The following is a 19,486-nucleotide window of genomic DNA, read 5'->3' as shown; positions in this document are numbered from 1 at the left end:
CACTTCTGCACACAGGTTCTAGGCCGCCAAGAATCCAGCTTTCGAAAAGGGAAAAAAGACTGCTTTGGTGCGCTGATGCTAGGGGTCACCTTGCGATTGCCCAGAACGAACGTGGGCCGCAGCTTAGCTCTCCTCTGAAAGGGCAGGCACCCCGTTTGTCTGGGGGACATACTGCTTTCCTCCCCAGCTGTGCCTGCAGTGAGTAGAAGCTGGACATAGTGAGCGTTTCAGAAACAGCTCCGAGGCTACCTGTATCCAGCTTTCCAAAGGGGGAAAACACTGGTTTTCTAAGCAGTGCCACCTACCCTCGTTAACACCCACCAGAAGTACGTGCAGAACTGGAAGTGCAAAGGGAGACCGTCGCGACACACTGGACCCTTGGCTAAATAGTTTTCACTGCGCAGGCGTCTGCGTGTGGCAAGATCCCTAACCGAGGGAAGGCCTGAGGAAGACCTAGTTGGCACTGCGTCTTCCAAGGGCCTGCCAGTGTAAAGTGAGGAATTGTGCTCTTGGCTCACGTTGGATCTCACCTCGACTTCCTGCTTGAGGCAGAGAGCGGGGAGGTATGTGTTCCAAGAAGGAACGCGGGGGAGACGTTTCTCTCAGGGTAAGTCCCTTTTCCGCACTGAGGCCAAGTGGCCCAGCCCAGGAGACCGTGTAGGACTGTGTTCCAGGGCTCTTTGCAAGCTGTGTCCACCTAGGTTTCTAAGGAAGAGAACGGTGTGTCGCCTTGGACTCTGCATGCCAAGGAGTGTTCCGAAGGGCCTACGCGGCTGTCTGTTGCTCAGCAAGCAGAGAGGAGGCCCGGCGGACTCAGTGTAGTTGCCCGGGAAACGGTGCGGACGCGAGAGCCCATCGCGTCCTGAAAGGCATCCTCGAGTTCCAGCTAGGCAGCACATCGACGCACACTTCCTGGAAACTGCTGTATGCCCCCACATGCCCGTTGGCGAAAGTGGAACTTACGGGGAGCCCAGTGATCACCCTGCGGTTTCCCCGAACGAACGAGGGCCGCGGCATTAGTGCCCCCCCCCAAGGATTGCAAGCACCCAGTTCCTCTGTGGAAATGAGTCCTTTACTCCCAAGGCGTTGCTGCAGTGAAGAGACGCAGGGCCTTTTCCGGGTTTGGCCAAGAGCTCCGTGGTTGCGAGGATGCAGCTTTCCAAACGGTAAAAGACTGCTTTTCTAAACAGGGCCCCCTATGGTAGCTACCACGCAGCGTAAGTACCTGCAGTATTTGAGGGGCGAAGGCAGACAAACGCGGCACACTGGGCCCTTCGATGAATCCGTTTGAATGAGCGGGTGTCGAAGTGTGGCAAGCTCCCTACCGAGTGAAGGCCTGAGGAAGGCCTTGCTGGCACTGCATCTCCCAGAGGCCTACCAGTGTAAAGTGGTGAATTGTGGTCTTCTTTGAGCAGGTTGGATGTCACGTCGAGTGCCTGCATGAGGTAGAGGCCCGGCAGGTGTGAGTTCCCAGAAGGAACGCGGAGCCGAGGGTGTCTCTTATGGCACGTCACTGCTCTGCACTGAGTCAAAGTTGCCCAGCCCATTAGACCGGCTAGGAATATGTTCCCGAGGTGTTCGTACGCTGTGTCAACCTGGTTCTCCAAGGAAGGGAGCCGTGTGTCGCCCTGGATTCTGCACGCCCAGAAGTGTTCCGAAGGGCCTACACGGCTGTCTGTCGATCAGCAGGCAGACAGGACACTTGGGGTACTCAGTGTATTTGCACGGGAAGCAGTGCCGACGCGAGAGCCCTGGGAGACCCAAAAGGCCTCCTCACCTTCCTTTTAAGCGGAACAACGACCGAGACCTCATGGAAACTGCTGCACGCAGAGCTTGCCAGGGGGACAAGTGGGTCCTTACCATGAGACTAGTGGTCACCTTGTGGCTTCCCAGAACGCACGAGGGCTGTGGGATTAGCTCCCCCTAAGAATTGAGAGCACCTGACTTCTCTGGGCAAAGTACTCGTTCCCCTCACAGGCGTGCCTGCAGTGAAAAGCAGCTGGGCAATTCCACACTTCTGCACACAGGTTCTAGGCCGCCAAGAATCCAGCTTTCGAAAAGGGAAAAAAGACTGCTTTGGTGCGCTGATGCTAGGGGTCACCTTGCGATTGCCCAGAACGAACGTGGGCCGCAGCTTAGCTCTCCTCTGAAAGGGCAGGCACCCCGTTTGTCTGGGGGACATACTGGTTTCCTCCCCAGCTGTGCCTGCAGTGAGTAGAAGCTGGACATAGTGAGCGTTTCAGAAACAGCTCCGAGGCTACCTGTATCCAGCTTTCCAAAGGGGGAAGACACTGGTTTTCTAAGCAGTGCCACCTACCCTCGTTAACACCCGCCAGAAGTACGTGCAGAACTGGAAGTGCAAAGGGAGACCGTCGCGACACACTGGGCCCTTGGCTAAATAGTTTTCACTGCGCAGGCGTCTGCGTGTGGCAAGATCCCTAACCGAGGGAAGGCCTGAGGAAGACCTAGTTGGCACTGCGTCTTCCAAGGGCCTGCCAGTGTAAAGTGAGGAATTGTGCTCTTGGCTCAGGTTGGATCTCACCTCGACTTCCTGCTTGAGGCAGAGAGCGGGGAGGTATGTGTTCCAAGAAGGAATGCGGGGGAGACGTTTCTCTCAGGGTAAGTCCCTTTTCCGCACTGAGGCCAAGTGGCCCACCCCAGGAGACCGTGTAGGACTGTGTTCCAGGGCTCTTTGCAAGCTGTGTCCACCTAGGTTTCTAAGGAAGAGAACGGTGTGTCGCCTTGGACTCTGCATGCCAAGGAGTGTTCCGAAGGGCCTACGCGGCTGTCTGTTGCTCAGCAAGCAGAGAGGAGGCCCCCGGCGGACTCAGTGTAGTTGCCCGGGAAACGGTGCGGACGCGAGAGCCCATCGCGTCCTGAAAGGCATCCTCGAGTTCCAGCTAGGCAGCACATCGACGCACACTTCCTGGAAACTGCTGTATGCCCCCACATGCCCGTTGGCGAAAGTGGAACTTACGGGGAGCCCAGTGATCACCCTGCGGTTTTCCCGAACGAACGAGGGCCGCGGCATTAGTGCCCGCCCCCCCAAGGATTGCAAGCATCCAGTTCCTCTGTGGAAATGAGTCCTTTACTCCCAAGGCGTTGCTGCAGTGAAGAGACGCAGGGCCTTTTCCGGGTTTGGCCAAGAGCTCCGTGGTTGCGAGGATGCAGCTTTCCAAACGGTAAAAGACTTCTTTTCTAAACAGGGCCCCCTATGGTAGCTACCACGCAGCGTAAGTACCTGCAGTATTTGAGGGGCGAAGGCAGACAAACGCGGCACACTGGGCCCTTCGCTGAATCCGTTTGAATGAGCGGGTGTCGAAGTGTGGCAAGCTCCCTATCGAGTGAAGGCCTGAGGAAGGCCTTGCTGGCACTGCATCTCCCAGAGGCCTACCAGTGTAAAGTGGTGAATTGTGGTCTTCTTTGAGCAGGTTGGATGTCACGTCGAGTGCCTGCATGAGGTAGAGGCCCGGCAGGTGTGAGTTCCCAGAAGGAACGCGGAGACGAGGGTGTCTCTTATGGCACGTCACTGCTCTGCACTGAGTCAAAGTTGCCCAGCCCATTAGACCGGCTAGGAATATGTTCCCGAGGTGTTCGTACGCTGTGTCAACCTGGTTCTCCAAGGAAGGGAGCCGTGTGTCGCCCTGGATTCTGCACGCCCAGAAGTGTTCCGAAGGGCCTACACGGCTGTCTGTCGATCAGCAGGCAGACAGGACACTTGGGGTACTCAGTGTATTTGCACGGGAAGCGGTGCCGACGCGAGAGCCCTGGGAGACCCGAAAGGCCTCCTCGCCTTCCTTTTAAGCGGAACAACGACCGAGACCTCATGGAAACTGCTGCACGCAGAGCTTGCCAGGGGGACAAGTGGGTCCTTACCATGAGACTAGTGGTCACCTTGTGGCTTCCCAGAACGCACGAGGGCTGTGGGATTAGCTCCCCCTAAGAATTGAGAGCACCTGACTTCTCTGGGCAAAGTACTCGTTCCCCTCACAGGCGTGCCTGCAGTGAAAAGCAGCTGGGCAATTCCACACTTCTGCACACAGGTTCTAGGCCGCCAAGAATCCAGCTTTCGAAAAGGGAAAAAAGACTGCTTTGGTGCGCTGATGCTAGGGCTCACCTTGCGATTGCCCAGAACGAACGTGGGCCGCAGCTTAGCTCTCCTCTGAAAGGGCAGGCACCCCGTTTGTCTGGGGGACATACTGGTTTCCTCCCCAGCTGTGCCTGCAGTGAGTAGAAGCTGGACATAGTGAGCGTTTCAGAAACAGCTCCGAGGCTACCTGTATCCAGCTTTCCAAAGGGGGAAGACACTGGTTTTCTAAGCAGTGCCACCTACCCTCGTTAACACCCGCCAGAAGTACGTGCAGAACTGGAAGTGCAAAGGGAGACCGTCGCGACACACTGGGCCCTTGGCTAAATAGTTTTCACTGCGCAGGCGTCTGCGTGTGGCAAGATCCCTAACCGAGGGAAGGCCTGAGGAAGACCTAGTTGGCACTGCGTCTTCCAAGGGCCTGCCAGTGTAAAGTGAGGAATTGTGCTCTTGGCTCAGGTTGGATCTCACCTCGACTTCCTGCTTGAGGCAGAGAGCGGGGAGGTATGTGTTCCAAGAAGGAACGCGGGGGAGACGTTTCTCTCCGGGTAAGTCCATTTTCCGCACTAAGTCCAAGTGGCCCAGCCCAGGAAACCGTGTAGGACTGTGTTCCAGGGCTCTTTGCAAGCTGTGTCAACCTAGGTTTCTAAGGAAGAGAACGGTGTGTCGCCTTGGACTCTGCATGCCAAGGAGTGTTCCGAAGGGCCTACGCGGCTGTCTGTTGCTCAGAAGGCAGAGAGGAGACCCGGCGGACTCAGTGTAGTTGCCCGGGAAACGGTGCGGACGCGAGAGCCCATCGCGTCCTGAAAGGCATCCTCGAGTTCCAGCTAGGCAGCACATCGACGCACACTTCCTGGAAACTGCTGTATGCCCCCACATGCCCGTTGGCGAAAGTGGAACTTACGGGGAGCCCAGTGATCACCCTGCGGTTTCCCCGAACGAACGAGGGCCGCGGCATTAGTGCCCCCCCCCCAAGGATTGCAAGCACCCAGTTCCTCTGTGGAAATGAGTCCTTTACTCCCAAGGCGTTGCTGCAGTGAAGAGACGCAGGGCCTTTTCAGGGTTTGGCCGAGAGCTCCGTGGTTGCGAGGATGCAGCTTTCCAAACGGTAAAAGACTGCTTTTCTAAACAGGGCCCCCTATGGTAGCTACCACGCAGCGTAAGTACCTGCAGTATTTGAGGGGCGAAGGCAGACAAACGCGGCACACTGGGCCCTTCGCTGAATCCGTTTGAATGAGCGGGTGTCGAAGTGTGGCAAGCTCCCTAACCGAGTGAAGGCCTGAGGAAGGCCTTGCTGGCACTGCATCTCCCAGAGGCCTACCAGTGTAAAGTGGTGAATTGTGGTCTTCTTTGAGCAGGTTGGATGTCACGTCGAGTGCCTGCATGAGGTAGAGGCCCGGCAGCTGTGAGTTCCCAGAAGGAACGCGGAGCCGAGGGTGTCTCTTATGGCACGTCACTGCTCTGCACTGAGTCAAAGTTGCCCAGCCCATTAGACCGGCTAGGAATATGTTCCCGAGGTGTTCGTACGCTGTGTCAACCTGGTTCTCCAAGGAAGGGAGCCGTGTGTCGCCCTGGATTCTGCACGCCCAGAAGTGTTCTGAAGGGCCTACACGGCTGTCTGTCGATCAGCAGGCAGACAGGACACTTGGGGTACTCAGTGTATTTGCACGGGAAGCGGTGCCGACGCGAGAGCCCTGGGAGACCCGAAAGGCCTCCTCGCCTTCCTTTTAAGCGGAACAACGACCGAGACCTCATGGAAACTGCTGCACGCAGAGCTTGCCAGGGGGACAAGTGGGTCCTTACCATGAGACTAGTGGTCACCTTGTGGCTTCCCAGAACGCACGAGGGCTGTGGGATTAGCTCCCCCTAAGAATTGAGAGCACCTGACTTCTCTGGGCAAAGTACTCGTTCCCCTCACAGGCGTGCCTGCAGTGAAAAGCAGCTGGGCAATTCCACACTTCTGCACACAGGTTCTAGGCCGCCAAGGATCCAGCTTTCGAGAAGGGAAAAAAGACTGCTTTGGTGCGCTGATGCTAGGGGTCACCTTGCGATTGCCCAGAACGAACGTGGGCCGCAGCTTAGCTCTCCTCTGAAAGGGCAGGCACCCCGTTTGTCTGGGGGACATACTGGTTTCCTCCCCAGCTGTGCCTGCAGTGAGTAGAAGCTGGACATAGTGAGCGTTTCAGAAACAGCTCCGAGGCTACCTGTATCCAGCTTTCCAAAGGGGGAAGACACTGGTTTTCTAAGCAGTGCCACCTACCCTCGTTAACACCCGCCAGAAGTACGTGCAGAACTGGAAGTGCAAAGGGAGACCGTCGCGACACACTGGGCCCTTGGCTAAATAGTTTTCACTGCGCAGGCGTCTGCGTGTGGCAAGATCCCTAACCGAGGGAAGGCCTGAGGAAGACCTAGTTGGCACTGCGTCTTCCAAGGGCCTGCCAGTGTAAAGTGAGGAATTGTGCTCTTGGCTCAGGTTGGATCTCACCTCGACTTCCTGCTTGAGGCAGAGAGCGGGGAGGTATGTGTTCCAAGAAGGAACGCGGGGGAGACGTTTCTCTCAGGGTAAGTCCCTTTTCCGCACTGAGTCCAAGTGGCCCAGCCCAGGAGACCGTGTAGGACTGTGTTCCAGGGCTCTTTGCAAGCTGTGTCCACCTAGGTTTCTAAGGAAGAGAACGGTGTGTCGCCTTGGACTCTGCATGCCAAGGAGTGTTCCGAAGGGCCTACGCGGCTGTCTGTTGCTCAGCAGGCAGAGAGGAGGCCCGGCGGACTCAGTGTAGTTGCCCGGGAAACGGTGCGGACGCGAGAGCCCATCGCGTCCTGAAAGGCATCCTCGAGTTCCAGCTAGGCAGCACATCGACGCACACTTCCTGGAAACTGCTGTATGCCCCCACATGCCCGTTGGCGAAAGTGGAACTTACGGGGAGCCCAGTGATCACCCTGCGGTTTCCCCGAACGAACGAGGGCCGCGGCATTAGTGCCCCCCCCCCCCCAAGGATTGCAAGCACCCAGTTCCTCTGTGGAAATGAGTCCTTTACTCCCAAGGCGTTGCTGCAGTGAAGAGACGCAGGGCCTTTTCAGGGTTTGGCCGAGAGCTCCGTGGTTGCGCGGATGCAGCTTTCCAAACGGTAAAAGACTGCTTTTCTAAACAGGGCCCCCTATGGTAACTACCACGCAGCGTAAGTACCTGCAGTATTTGAGGGGCGAAGGCAGACAAACGCGGCACACTGGGCACTTCGCTGAATCCGTTTGAATGAGCGGGTGTCGAAGTGTGGCAAGCTCCCTAACCGAGTGAAGGCCTGAGGAAGGCCTTGCTGGCACTGCATCTCCCAGAGGCCTACCAGTGTAAAGTGGTGAATTGTGGTCTTCTTTGAGCAGGTTAGATGTCACGTCGAGTGCCTGCATGAGGTAGAGGCGGGCAGGTGTGAGTTCCCAGAAGGAACGCGGAGCCGAGGGTGTCTCTTATGGCACGTCACTGCTCTGCACTGAGTCAAAGTTGCCCAGCCCATTAGACCGGCTAGGAATATGTTCCCGAGGTGTTCGTACGCTGTGTCAACCTGGTTCTCCAAGGAAGGGAGCCGTGTGTCGCCCTGGATTCTGCACGCCCAGAAGTGTTCCGAAGGGCCTACACGGCTGTCTGTCGATCAGCAGGCAGAGAGGACACTTGGGGTACTCAATATATTTGCACGGGAAGCGGTGCCGACGCGAGAGCCCTGGGAGACCCGAAAGGCCTCCTCGCCTTCCTTTTAAGCGGAACAACGACCGAGACCTCATGGAAACTGCTGCACGCAGAGCTTGCCAGGGGGACAAGTGGGTCCTTACCATGAGACTAGTGGTCACCTTGTGGCTTCCCAGAACGCACGAGGGCTGTGGGATTAGCTCCCCCTAAGAATTGAGAGCACCTGACTTCTCTGGGCAAAGTACTCGTTCCCCTCACAGGCGTGCCTGCAGTGAAAAGCAGCTGGGCAATTCCACACTTCTGCACACAGGTTCTAGGCCGCCAAGAATCCAGCTTTCGAAAAGGGAAAAAAGACTGCTTTGGTGCGCTGATGCTAGGGCTCACCTTGCGATTGCCCAGAACGAACGTGGGCCGCAGCTTAGCTCTCCTCTGAAAGGGCAGGCACCCCGTTTGTCTGGGGGACATACTGGTTTCCTCCCCAGCTGTGCCTGCAGTGAGTAGAAGCTGGACATAGTGAGCGTTTCAGAAACAGCTCCGAGGCTACCTGTATCCAGCTTTCCAAAGGGGGAAGACACTGGTTTTCTAAGCAGTGCCACCTACCCTCGTTAACACCCGCCAGAAGTACGTGCAGAACTGGAAGTGCAAAGGGAGACCGTCGCGACACACTGGGCCCTTGGCTAAATAGTTTTCACTGCGCAGGCGTCTGCGTGTGGCAAGATCCCTAACCGAGGGAAGGCCTGAGGAAGACCTAGTTGGCACTGCGTCTTCCAAGGGCCTGCCAGTGTAAAGTGAGGAATTGTGCTCTTGGCTCACGTTGGATCTCACCTCGACTTCCTGCTTGAGGCAGAGAGCGGGGAGGTATGTGTTCCAAGAAGGAACGCGGGGGAGACGTTTCTCTCAGGGTAAGTCCCTTTTCCGCACTGAGGCCAAGTGGCCCAGCCCAGGAGACCGTGTAGGACTGTGTTCCAGGGCTCTTTGCAAGCTGTGTCCACCTAGGTTTCTAAGGAAGAGAACGGTGTGTCGCCTTGGACTCTGCATGCCAAGGAGTGTTCCGAAGGGCCTACACGGCTGTCTGTTGCTCAGCAGGCAGAGAGGAGGCCCGGCGGACTCAGTGTAGTTGCCCGGGAAACGGTGCGGATGCGAGAGCCCATCGCGTCCTGAAAGGCATCCTCGAGTTCCAGCTAGGCAGCACATCGACGCACACATCCTGGAAACTGCTGTATGCCCCCACATGCCCGTTGGCGAAAGTGGAACTTACGGGGAGCCCAGTGATCACCCTGCGGTTTCCCCGAACGAACGAGGGCCGCGGCATTAGTGCCCCCCCAAGGATTGCAAGCACCCAGTTCCTCTGTGGAAATGAGTCCTTTACTCCCAAGGCGTTGCTGCAGTGAAGAGACGCAGGGCCTTTTCCGGGTTTGGCCGAGAGCTCCGTGGTTGCGAGGATGCAGCTTTCCAAACGGTAAAAGACTGCTTTTCTAAACAGGGCCCCCTATGGTAGCTACCACGCAGCGTTAGTACCTGCAGTATTTGAGGGGCGAAGGCAGACAAACGCGGCACACTGGGCCCTTCGCTGAATCCGTTTGAATGAGCGGGTGTCGAAGTGTGGCAAGCTCCCTAACCGAGTGAAGGCCTGAGGAAGGCCTTGCTGGCACTGCATCTCCCAGAGGCCTACCAGTGTAAAGTGGTGAATTGTGGTCTTCTTTGAGCAGGTTGGATGTCACGTCGAGTGCCTGCATGAGGTAGAGGCCCGGCAGGTGTGAGTTCCCAGAAGGAACGCGGAGCCGAGGGTGTCTCTTATGGCACGTCACTGCTCTGCACTGAGTCAAAGTTGCCCAGCCCATTAGACCGGCTAGGAATATGTTCCCGAGGTGTTCGTACGCTGTGTCAACCTGGTTCTCCAAGGAAGGGAGCCGTGTGTCGCCCTGGATTCTGCACGCCCAGAAGTGTTCCGAAGGGCCTACACGGCTGTCTGTCGATCAGCAGGCAGACAGGACACTTGGGGTACTCAGTGTATTTGCACGGGAAGCGGTGCCGACGCGAGAGCCCTGGGAGACCCGAAAGGCCTCCTCGCCTTCCTTTTAAGCGGAACAACGACCGAGACCTCATGGAAACTGCTGCACGCAGAGCTTGCCAGGGGGACAAGTGGGTCCTTACCATGAGACTAGTGGTCACCTTGTGGCTTCCCAGAACGCACGAGGGCTGTGGGATTAGCTCCCCCTAAGAATTGAGAGCACCTGACTTCTCTGGGCAGAGTACTCGTTCCCCTCACAGGCGTGCCTGCGGTGAAAAGCAGCTGGGCAATTCCACACTTCTGCACACAGGATCTAGGCCGCCAAGAATCCAGCTTTCGAAAAGGGAAAAAAGACTGCTTTGGTGCGCTGATGCTAGGGGTCACCTTGCGATTGCCCAGAACGAACGTGGGCCGCAGCTTAGCTCTCCTCTGAAAGGGCAGGCACCCCGTTTGTCTGGGGGACATACTGGTTTCCTCCCCAGCTGTGCCTGCAGTGAGTAGAAGCTGGACATAGTGAGCGTTTCAGAAACAGCTCCGAGGCTACCTGTATCCAGCTTTCCAAAGGGGGAAAACACTGGTTTTCTAAGCAGTGCCACCTACCCTCGTTAACACCCGCCATAAGTACGTGCAGAACTGGAAGTGCAAAGGGAGACCGTCGCGACACCCTGGGCCCTTGGCTAAATAGTTTTCACTGCGCAGGCGTCTGCGTGTGGCAAGATCCCTAACCGAGGGAAGGCCTGAGGAAGACCTAGTTGGCACTGCGTCTTCCAAGGACCTGCCAGTGTAAAGTGAGGAATTGTGCTCTTGGCTCAGGTTGGATCTCACCTCGACTTCCTGCTTGAGGCAGAGAGCGGGGAGGTATGTGTTCCAAGAAGGAACGCGGGGGAGACGTTTCTCTCAGGGTAAGTCCCTTTTCCGCACTGAGGCCAAGTGGCCCAGCCCAGGAGACCGTGTAGGACTGTGATCCAGGGCTCTTTGCAAGCTGTGTCCACCTAGGTTTCTAAGGAAGAGAACGGTGTGTCGCCTTGGACTCTGCATGCCAAGGAGTGTTCCGAAGGGCCTACGCAGCTGTCTGTTGCTCAGCAGGCAGAGAGGAGGCCCGGCGGACTCAGTGTAGTTGCCCGGGAAACGGTGCGGACGCGAGAGCCCATCGCGTCCTGAAAGGCATCCTCGAGTTCCAGCTAGGCAGCACATCGACGCACACTTCCTGGAAACTGCTGTATGCCCCCACATGCCCGTTGGCGAAAGTGGAACTTACGGGGAGCCCAGTGATCACCCTGCGGTTTCCCCGAACGAACGAGGGCCGCGGCATTAGTGCCCCACCCCAAGGATTGCAAGCACCCAGTTCCTCTGTGGAAATGAGTCCTTTACTCCCAAGGCGTTGCTGCAGTGAAGAGACGCAGGGCCTTTTCAGGGTTTGGCCGAGAGCTCCGTGGTTGCGCGGATGCATCTTTCCAAACGGTAAAAGACTGCTTTTCTAAACAGGGCCCCCTATGGTAACTACCACGCAGCGTAAGTACCTGCAGTATTTGAGGGGCGAAGGCAGACAAACGCGGCACACTGGGCCCTTCGCTGAATCCGTTTGAATGAGCGGGTGTCGAAGTGTGGCAAGCTCCCTAACCGAGTGAAGGCCTGAGGAAGGCCTTGCTGGCACTGCATCTCCCAGAGGCCTACCAGTGTAAAGTGGTGAATTGTGGTCTTCTTTGAGCAGGTTAGATGTCACGTCGAGTGCCTGCATGAGGTAGAGGCGGGCAGGTGTGAGTTCCCAGAAGGAACGCGGAGCCGAGGGTGTCTCTTATGGCACGTCACTGCTCTGCACTGAGTCAAAGTTGCCCAGCCCATTAGACCGGCTAGGAATATGTTCCCGAGGTGTTCGTACGCTGTGTCAACCTGGTTCTCCAAGGAAGGGAGCCGTGTGTCGCCCTGGATTCTGCACGCCCAGAAGTGTTCCGAAGGGCCTACACGGCTGTCTGTCGATCAGCAGGCAGACAGGACACTTGGGGTACTCAGTGTATTTGCACGGGAAGCGGTGCCGACGCGAGAGCCCTGGGAGACCCGAAAGGCCTCCTCGCCTTCCTTTTAAGCGGAACAACGACCGAGACCTCATGGAAACTGCTGCACGCAGAGCTTGCCAGGGGGACAAGTGGGTCCTTACCATGAGACTAGTGGTCACCTTGTGGCTTCCCAGAACGCACGAGGGCTGTGGGATTAGCTCCCCCTAAGAATTGAGAGCACCTGACTTCTCTGGGCAAAGTACTCGTTCCCCTCACAGGCGTGCCTGCAGTGAAAAGCAGCTGGGCAATTCCACACTTCTGCACACAGGTTCTAGGCCGCCAAGAATCCAGCTTTCGAAAAGGGAAAAAAGACTGCTTTGGTGCGCTGATGCTAGGGCTCACCTTGCGATTGCCCAGAACGAACGTGGGCCGCAGCTTAGCTCTCCTCTGAAAGGGCAGGCACCCCGTTTGTCTGGGGGACATACTGGTTTCCTCCCCAGCTGTGCCTGCAGTGAGTAGAAGCTGGACATAGTGAGCGTTTCAGAAACAGCTCCGAGGCTACCTGTATCCAGCTTTCCAAAGGGGGAAGACACTGGTTTTCTAAGCAGTGCCACCTACCCTCGTTAACACCCGCCAGAAGTACGTGCAGAACTGGAAGTGCAAAGGGAGACCGTCGCGACACACTGGGCCCTTGGCTAAATAGTTTTCACTGTGCAGGCGTCTGCGTGTGGCAAGATCCCTAACCGAGGGAAGGCCTGAGGAAGACCTAGTTGGCACTGCGTCTTCCAAGGGCCTGCCAGTGTAAAGTGAGGAATTGTGCTCTTGGCTCAGGTTGGATCTCACCTCGACTTCCTGCTTGAGGCAGAGAGCGGGGAGGTATGTGTTCCAAGAAGGAACGCGGGGGAGACGTTTCTCTCAGGGTAAGTCCCTTTTCCGCACTGAGGCCAAGTGGCCCAGCCCAGGAGACCGTGTAGGACTGTGTTCCAGGGCTCTTTGCAAGCTGTGTCCACCTAGGTTTCTAAGGAAGAGAACGGTGTGTCGCCTTGGACTCTGCATGCCAAGGAGTGTTCCGAAGGGCCTACGCGGCTGTCTGTTGCTCAGCAGGCAGAGAGGAGGCCCGGCGGACTCAGTGTAGTTGCCCGGGAAACGGTGCGGACGCGAGAGCCCATCGCGTCCTGAAAGGCATCCTCGAGTTCCAGCTAGGCAGCACATCGACGCACTCTTCCTGGAAACTGCTGTATGCCCCCACATGCCCGTTGGCGAAAGTGGAACTTACGGGGAGCCCAGTGATCACCCTGCGGTTTCCCCGAACGAACGAGGGCCGCGGCATTAGTGCCCCCCCCCAAGGATTGCAAGCACCCAGTTCCTCTGTGGAAATGAGTCCTTTACTCCCAAGGCGTTGCTGCAGTGAAGAGACGCAGGGCCTTTTCAGGGTTTGGCCGAGAGCTCCGTGGTTGCGCGGATGCAGCTTTCCAAACGGTAAAAGACTGCTTTTCTAAACAGGGCCCCCTATGGTAACTACCACGCAGCGTTAGTACCTGCAGTATTTGAGGGGCGAAGGCAGACAAACGCGGCACACTGGGCCCTTCGCTGAATCCGTTTGAATGAGCGGGTGTCGAAGTGTGGCAAGCTCCCTAACCAAGTGAAGGCCTGAGGAAGGCCTTGCTGGCACTGCATCTCCCAGAGGCCTACCAGTGTAAAGTGGTGAATTGTGGTCTTCTTTGAGCAGGTTAGATGTCACGTCGAGTGCCTGCATGAGGTAGAGGCGGGCAGGTGTGAGTTCCCAGAAGGAACGCGGAGCCGAGGGTGTCTCTTATGGCACGTCACTGCTCTGCACTGAGTCAAAGTTGCCCAGCCCATTAGACCGGCTAGGAATATGTTCCCGAGGTGTTCGTACGCTGTGTCAACCTGGTTCTCCAAGGAAGGGAGCCGTGTGTCGCCCTGGATTCTGCACGGCCAGAAGTGTTCCGAAGGGCCTACACGGCTGTCTGTCGATCAGCAGGCAGACAGGACACTTGGGGTACTCAGTGTATTTGCACGGGAAGCGGTGCCGACGCGAGAGCCCTGGGAGACCCGAAAGGCCTCCTCGCCTTCCTTTTAAGCGGAACAACGACCGAGACCTCATGGAAACTGCTGCACGCAGAGCTTGCCAGGGGGACAAGTGGGTCCTTACCATGAGACTAGTGGTCACCTTGTGGCTTCCCAGAACGCACGAGGGCTGTGGGATTAGCTCCCCCTAAGAATTGAGAGCACCTGACTTCTCTGGGCAAAGTACTCGTTCCCCTCACAGGCGTGCCTGCAGTGAAAAGCAGCTGGGCAATTCCACACTTCTGCACACAGGTTCTAGGCCGCCAAGAATCCAGCTTTCGAAAAGGGAAAAAAGACTGCTTTGGTGCGCTGATGCTAGGGGTCACCTTGCGATTGCCCAGAACGAACGTGGGCCGCAGCTTAGCTCTCCTCTGAAAGGGCAGGCACCCCGTTTGTCTGGGGGACATACTGGTTTCCTCCCCAGCTGTGCCTGCAGTGAGTAGAAGCTGGACATAGTGAGCGTTTCAGAAACAGCTCCGAGGCTACCTGTATCCAGCTTTCCAAAGGGGGAAGACACTGGTTTTCTAAGCAGTGCCACCTACCCTCGTTAACACCCGCCATAAGTACGTGCAGAACTGGAAGTGCAAAGGGAGACCGTCGCGACACACTGGGCCCTTGGCTAAATAGTTTTCACTGCGCAGGCGTCTGCGTGTGGCAAGCTCCCTAACCGAGTGAAGGCCTGAGGAAGACCTAGTTGGCACTGCGTCTTCCAAGGGCCTGCCATTGTAAAGTGAGGAATTGTGCTCTTGGCTCAGGTTGGATCTCACCTCGACTTCCTGCTTGAGGCAGAGAGCGGGGAGGTATGTGTTCCAAGAAGGAACGCGGGGGAGACGTTTCTCTCAGGGTAAGTCCCTTTTCCGCACTGAGGCCAAGTGGCCCAGCCCAGGAGACCGTGTAGGACTGTGTTCCAGGGCTCTTTGCAAGCTGTGTCCACCTAGGTTTCTAAGGAAGAGAACGGTGTGTCGCCTTGGACTCTGCATGCCAAGGAGTGTTCCGAAGGGCCTACGCGGCTGTCTGTTGCTCAGCAGGCAGAGAGGAGGCCCGGCGGACTCAGTGTAGTTGCCCGGGAAACGGTGCGGACGCGAGAGCCCATCGCGTCCTGAAAGGCATCCTCGAGTTCCAGCTAGGCAGCACATCGACGCACACTTCCTGGAAACTGCTGTATGCCCCCACATGCCCGTTGGCGAAAGTGGAACTTACGGGGAGCCCAGTGATCACCCTGCGGTTTCCCCGAACGAACGAGGGCCGCTGCATTAGTGCCCCCCTCCCAAGGATTGCAAGCACCCAGTTCCTCTGTGGAAATGAGTCCTTTACTCCCAAGGCGTTGCTGCAGTGAAGAGACGCAGGGCCTTTTCAGGGTTTGGCCGAGAGCTCCGTGGTTGCTCGGATGAAGCTTTCCAAATGGTAAAAGACTGCTTTTCTAAACAGGGCCCCCTATGGTAGCTACCACGCAGCGTAAGTACCTGCAGTATTTGAGGGGCGAAGGCAGACAAACGCGGCACACTGGGCCCTTCGCTGAATCCGTTTGAATGAGCGGGTGTCGAAGTGTGGCAAGCTCCCTAACCGAGTGAAGGCCTGAGGAAGGCCTTGCTGGCACTGCATCTCCCAGAGGCCTACCAGTGTAAAGTGGTGAATTGTGGTCTTCTTTGAGCAGGTTGGATGTCACGTCGAGTGCCTGCATGAGGTAGAGGCGGGCAGGTGTGAGTTCCCAGAAGGAACGCGGAGCCGAGGGTGTCTATTATGGCACGTCACTGCTCTGCACTGAGTCAAAGTTGCCCAGCCCATTAGACCGGCTAGGAATATGTTCCCGAGGTGTTCGTACGCTGTGTCAACCTGGTTCTCCAAGGAAGGGAGCCGTGTGTCGCCCTGGATTCTGCATGCCCAGAAGTGTTCCGAAGGGCCTACACGGCTGTCTGTCGATCAGCAGGCAGACAGGACACTTGGGGTACTCAGTGTATTTGCACGGGAAGCGGTGCCGACGCGAGAGCCCTGGGAGACCCGAAAGGCCTCCTCGCCTTCCTTTTAAGCGGAACAACGACCGAGACCTCATGGAAACTGCTGCACGCAGAGCTTGCCAGGGGGACAAGTGGGTCCTTACCATGAGACTAGTGGTCACCTTGTGGCTTCCCAGAACGCACGAGGGCTGTGGGATTAGCTCCCCCTAAGAATTGAGAGCACCTGACTTCTCTGGGCAAAGTACTCGTTCCCCTCACAGGCGTGCCTGCAGTGAAAAGCAGCTGGGCAATTCCACACTTCTGCACACAGGTTCTAGGCCGCCAAGAATCCAGCTTTCGAAAAGGGAAAAAAGACTGCTTTGGTGCGCTGATGCTAGGGGTCACCTTGCGATTGCCCAGAACGAACGTGGGCCGCAGCTTAGCTCTCCTCTGAAAGGGCAGGCACCCCGTTTGTCTGGGGGACATACTGCTTTCCTCCCCAGCTGTGCCTGCAGTGAGTAGAAGCTGGACATAGTGAGCGTTTCAGAAACAGCTCCGAGGCTACCTGTATCCAGCTTTCCAAAGGGGGAAGACACTGGTTTTCTAAGCAGTGCCACCTACCCTCGTTAACACCCGCCATAAGTACGTGCAGAACTGGAAGTGCAAAGGGAGACCGTCGCGACACACTGGGCCCTTGGCTAAATAGTTTTCACTGCGCAGGCGTCTGCGTGTGGCAAGCTCCCTAACCGAGTGAAGGCCTGAGGAAGACCTAGTTGGCACTGCGTCTTCCAAGGGCCTGCCATTGTAAAGTGAGGAATTGTGCTCTTGGCTCAGGTTGGATCTCACCTCGACTTCCTGCTTGAGGCAGAGAGCGGGGAGGTATGTGTTCCAAGAAGGAACGCGGGGGAGACGTTTCTCTCAGGGTAAGTCCCTTTTCCGCACTGAGGCCAAGTGGCCCAGCCCAGGAGACCGTGTAGGACTGTGTTCCAGGGCTCTTTGCAATCTGTGTCCACCTAGGTTTCTAAGGAAGAGAACGGTGTGTCGCCTTGGACTCTGCATGCCAAGGAGTGTTCCGAAGGGCCTACGCAGCTGTCTGTTGCTCAGCAGGCAGAGAGGAGGCCCGGCGGACTCAGTGTAGTTGCCCGGGAAACGGTGCGGACGCGAGAGCCCATCGTGTCCTGAAAGGCATCCTCGAGTTCCAGCTAGGCAGCACATCGACGCACACTTCCTGGAAACTGCTGTATGCCCCCACATGCCCGTTGGCGAAAGTGGAACTTACGGGGAGCCCAGTGATCACCCTGCGGTTTCCCCGAACGAACGAGGGCCGCTGCATTAGTGCCCCCCTCCCAAGGATTGCAAGCACCCAGTTCCTCTGTGGAAATGAGTCCTTTACTCCCAAGGCGTTGCTGCAGTGAAGAGACGCAGGGCCTTTTCAGGGTTTGGCCGAGAGCTCCGTGGTTGCTCGGATGAAGCTTTCCAAATGGTAAAAGACTGCTTTTCTAAACAGGGCCCCCTATGGTAGCTACCACGCAGCGTAAGTACCTGCAGTATTTGAGGGGCGAAGGCAGACAAACGCGGCACACTGGGCCCTTCGCTGAATCCGTTTGAATGAGCGGGTGTCGAAGTGTGGCAAGCTCCCTAACCGAGTGAAGGCCTGAGGAAGGCCTTGCTGGCACTGCATCTCCCAGAGGCCTACCAGTGTAAAGTGGTGAATTGTGGTCTTCTTTGAGCAGGTTGGATGTCACGTCGAGTGCCTGCATGAGGTAGAGGCGGGCAGGTGTGAGTTCCCAGAAGGAACGCGGAGCCGAGGGTGTCTATTATGGCACGTCACTGCTCTGCACTGAGTCAAAGTTGCCCAGCCCATTAGACCGGCTAGGAATATGTTCCCGAGGTGTTCGTACGCTGTGTCAACCTGGTTCTCCAAGGAAGGGAGCCGTGTGTCGCCCTGGATTCTGCATGCCCAGAAGTGTTCCGAAGGGCCTACACGGCTGTCTGTCGATCAGCAGGCAGACAGGACACTTGGGGTACTCAGTGTATTTGCACGGGAAGCGGTGCCGACGCGAGAGCCCTGGGAGACCCGAAAGGCCTCCTCGCCTTCCTTTTAAGCGGAACAACGACCGAGACCTCATGGAAACTGCTGCACGCAGAGCTTGCCAGGGGGACAAGTGGGTCCTTACCATGAGACTAGTGGTCACCTTGTGGCTTCCCAGAACGCACGAGGGCTGTGGGATTAGCTCCCCCTAAGAATTGAGAGCACCTGACTTCTCTGGGCAAAGTACTCGTTCCCCTCACAGGCGTGCCTGCAGTGAAAAGCAGCTGGGCAATTCCACACTTCTGCACACAGGTTCTAGGCCGCCAAGAATCCAGCTTTCGAAAAGGGAAAAAAGACTGCTTTGGTGCGCTGATGCTAGGGGTCACCTTGCGATTGCCCAGAACGAACGTGGGCCGCAGCTTAGCTCTCCTCTGAAAAGGCAGGCACCCCGTTTGTCTGGGGGACATACTGGTTTCCTCCCCAGCTGTGCCTGCAGTGAGTAGAAGCTGGACATAGTGAGCGTTTTAGAAACAGCTCCGAGGCTACCTGTATCCAGCTTTCCAAAGGGGGAAAACACTGGTTTTCTAAGCAGTGCCACCTACCCTCGTTAACACCCGCCATAAGTACGTGCAGAACTGGAAGTGCAAAGGGAGACCGTCGCGACACACTGGGCCCTTGGCTAAATAGTTTTCACTGCGCAGGCGTCTGCGTGTGGCAAGATCCCTAACCGAGGGAAGGCCTGAGGAAGACCTAGTTGGCACTGCGTCTTCCAAGGGCCTGCCAGTGTAAAGTGAGGAATTGTGCTCTTGGCTCAGGTTGGATCTCACCTCGACTTCCTGCTTGAGGCAGAGAGCGGGGAGGTATGTGTTCCAAGAAGGAACGCGGGGGAGACGTTTCTCTCAGGGTAAGTCCCTTTTCCGCACTGAGGCCAAGTGGCCCAGCCCAGGAGACCGTGTAGGACTGTGTTCCAGGGCTCTTTGCAAGCTGTGTCCACCTAGGTTTCTAAGGAAGAGAACGGTGTGTCGCCTTGGACTCTGCATGCCAAGGAGTGTTCCGAAGGACCTACGCGGCTGTCTGTTGCTCAGCAGGCAGAGAGGAGGCCCGGCGGACTCAGTGTAGTTGCCCGGGAAACGGTGCGGATGCGAGAGCCCATCGCGTCCTGAAAGGCATCCTCGAGTTCGAGCTAGGCAGCACATCGACGCACTCTTCCTGGAAACTGCTGTATGCCCCCACATGCCCGTTGGCGAAAGTGGAACTTACGGGGAGCCCAGTGATCACCCTGCGGTTTCCCCGAACGAACGAGGGCCGCGGCATTAGTGCCCCCCCCAAGGATTGCAAGCACCCAGTTCCTCTGTGGAAATGAGTCTTTTACTCCCAAGGCGTTGCTGCAGTGAAGAGACGCAGGGCCTTTTCCGGGTTTGGCCGAGAGCTCCGTGGTTGCGAGGATGCAGCTTTCCAAACGGTAAAAGACTGCTTTTCTAAACAAGGCCCCCTATGGTAGCTACCACGCAGCGTTAGTACCTGCAGTATTTGAGGGGCGAAGGCAGACAAACGCGGCACACTGGGCCCTTCGCTGAATCCGTTTGAATGAGCGGGTGTCGAAGTGTGGCAAGCTCCCTAACCGAGTGAAGGCCTGAGGAAGGCCTTGCTGGCACTGCATCTCC

Source organism: Eubalaena glacialis, chromosome 1 (assembly GCF_028564815.1).
Source record: "Eubalaena glacialis isolate mEubGla1 chromosome 1, mEubGla1.1.hap2.+ XY, whole genome shotgun sequence".
Lineage (NCBI taxonomy): Eukaryota > Metazoa > Chordata > Mammalia > Artiodactyla > Balaenidae > Eubalaena > Eubalaena glacialis.
The sequence above is the reverse complement of the archived record's forward strand: the minus strand, read 5'-3'. Positions refer to the sequence as shown.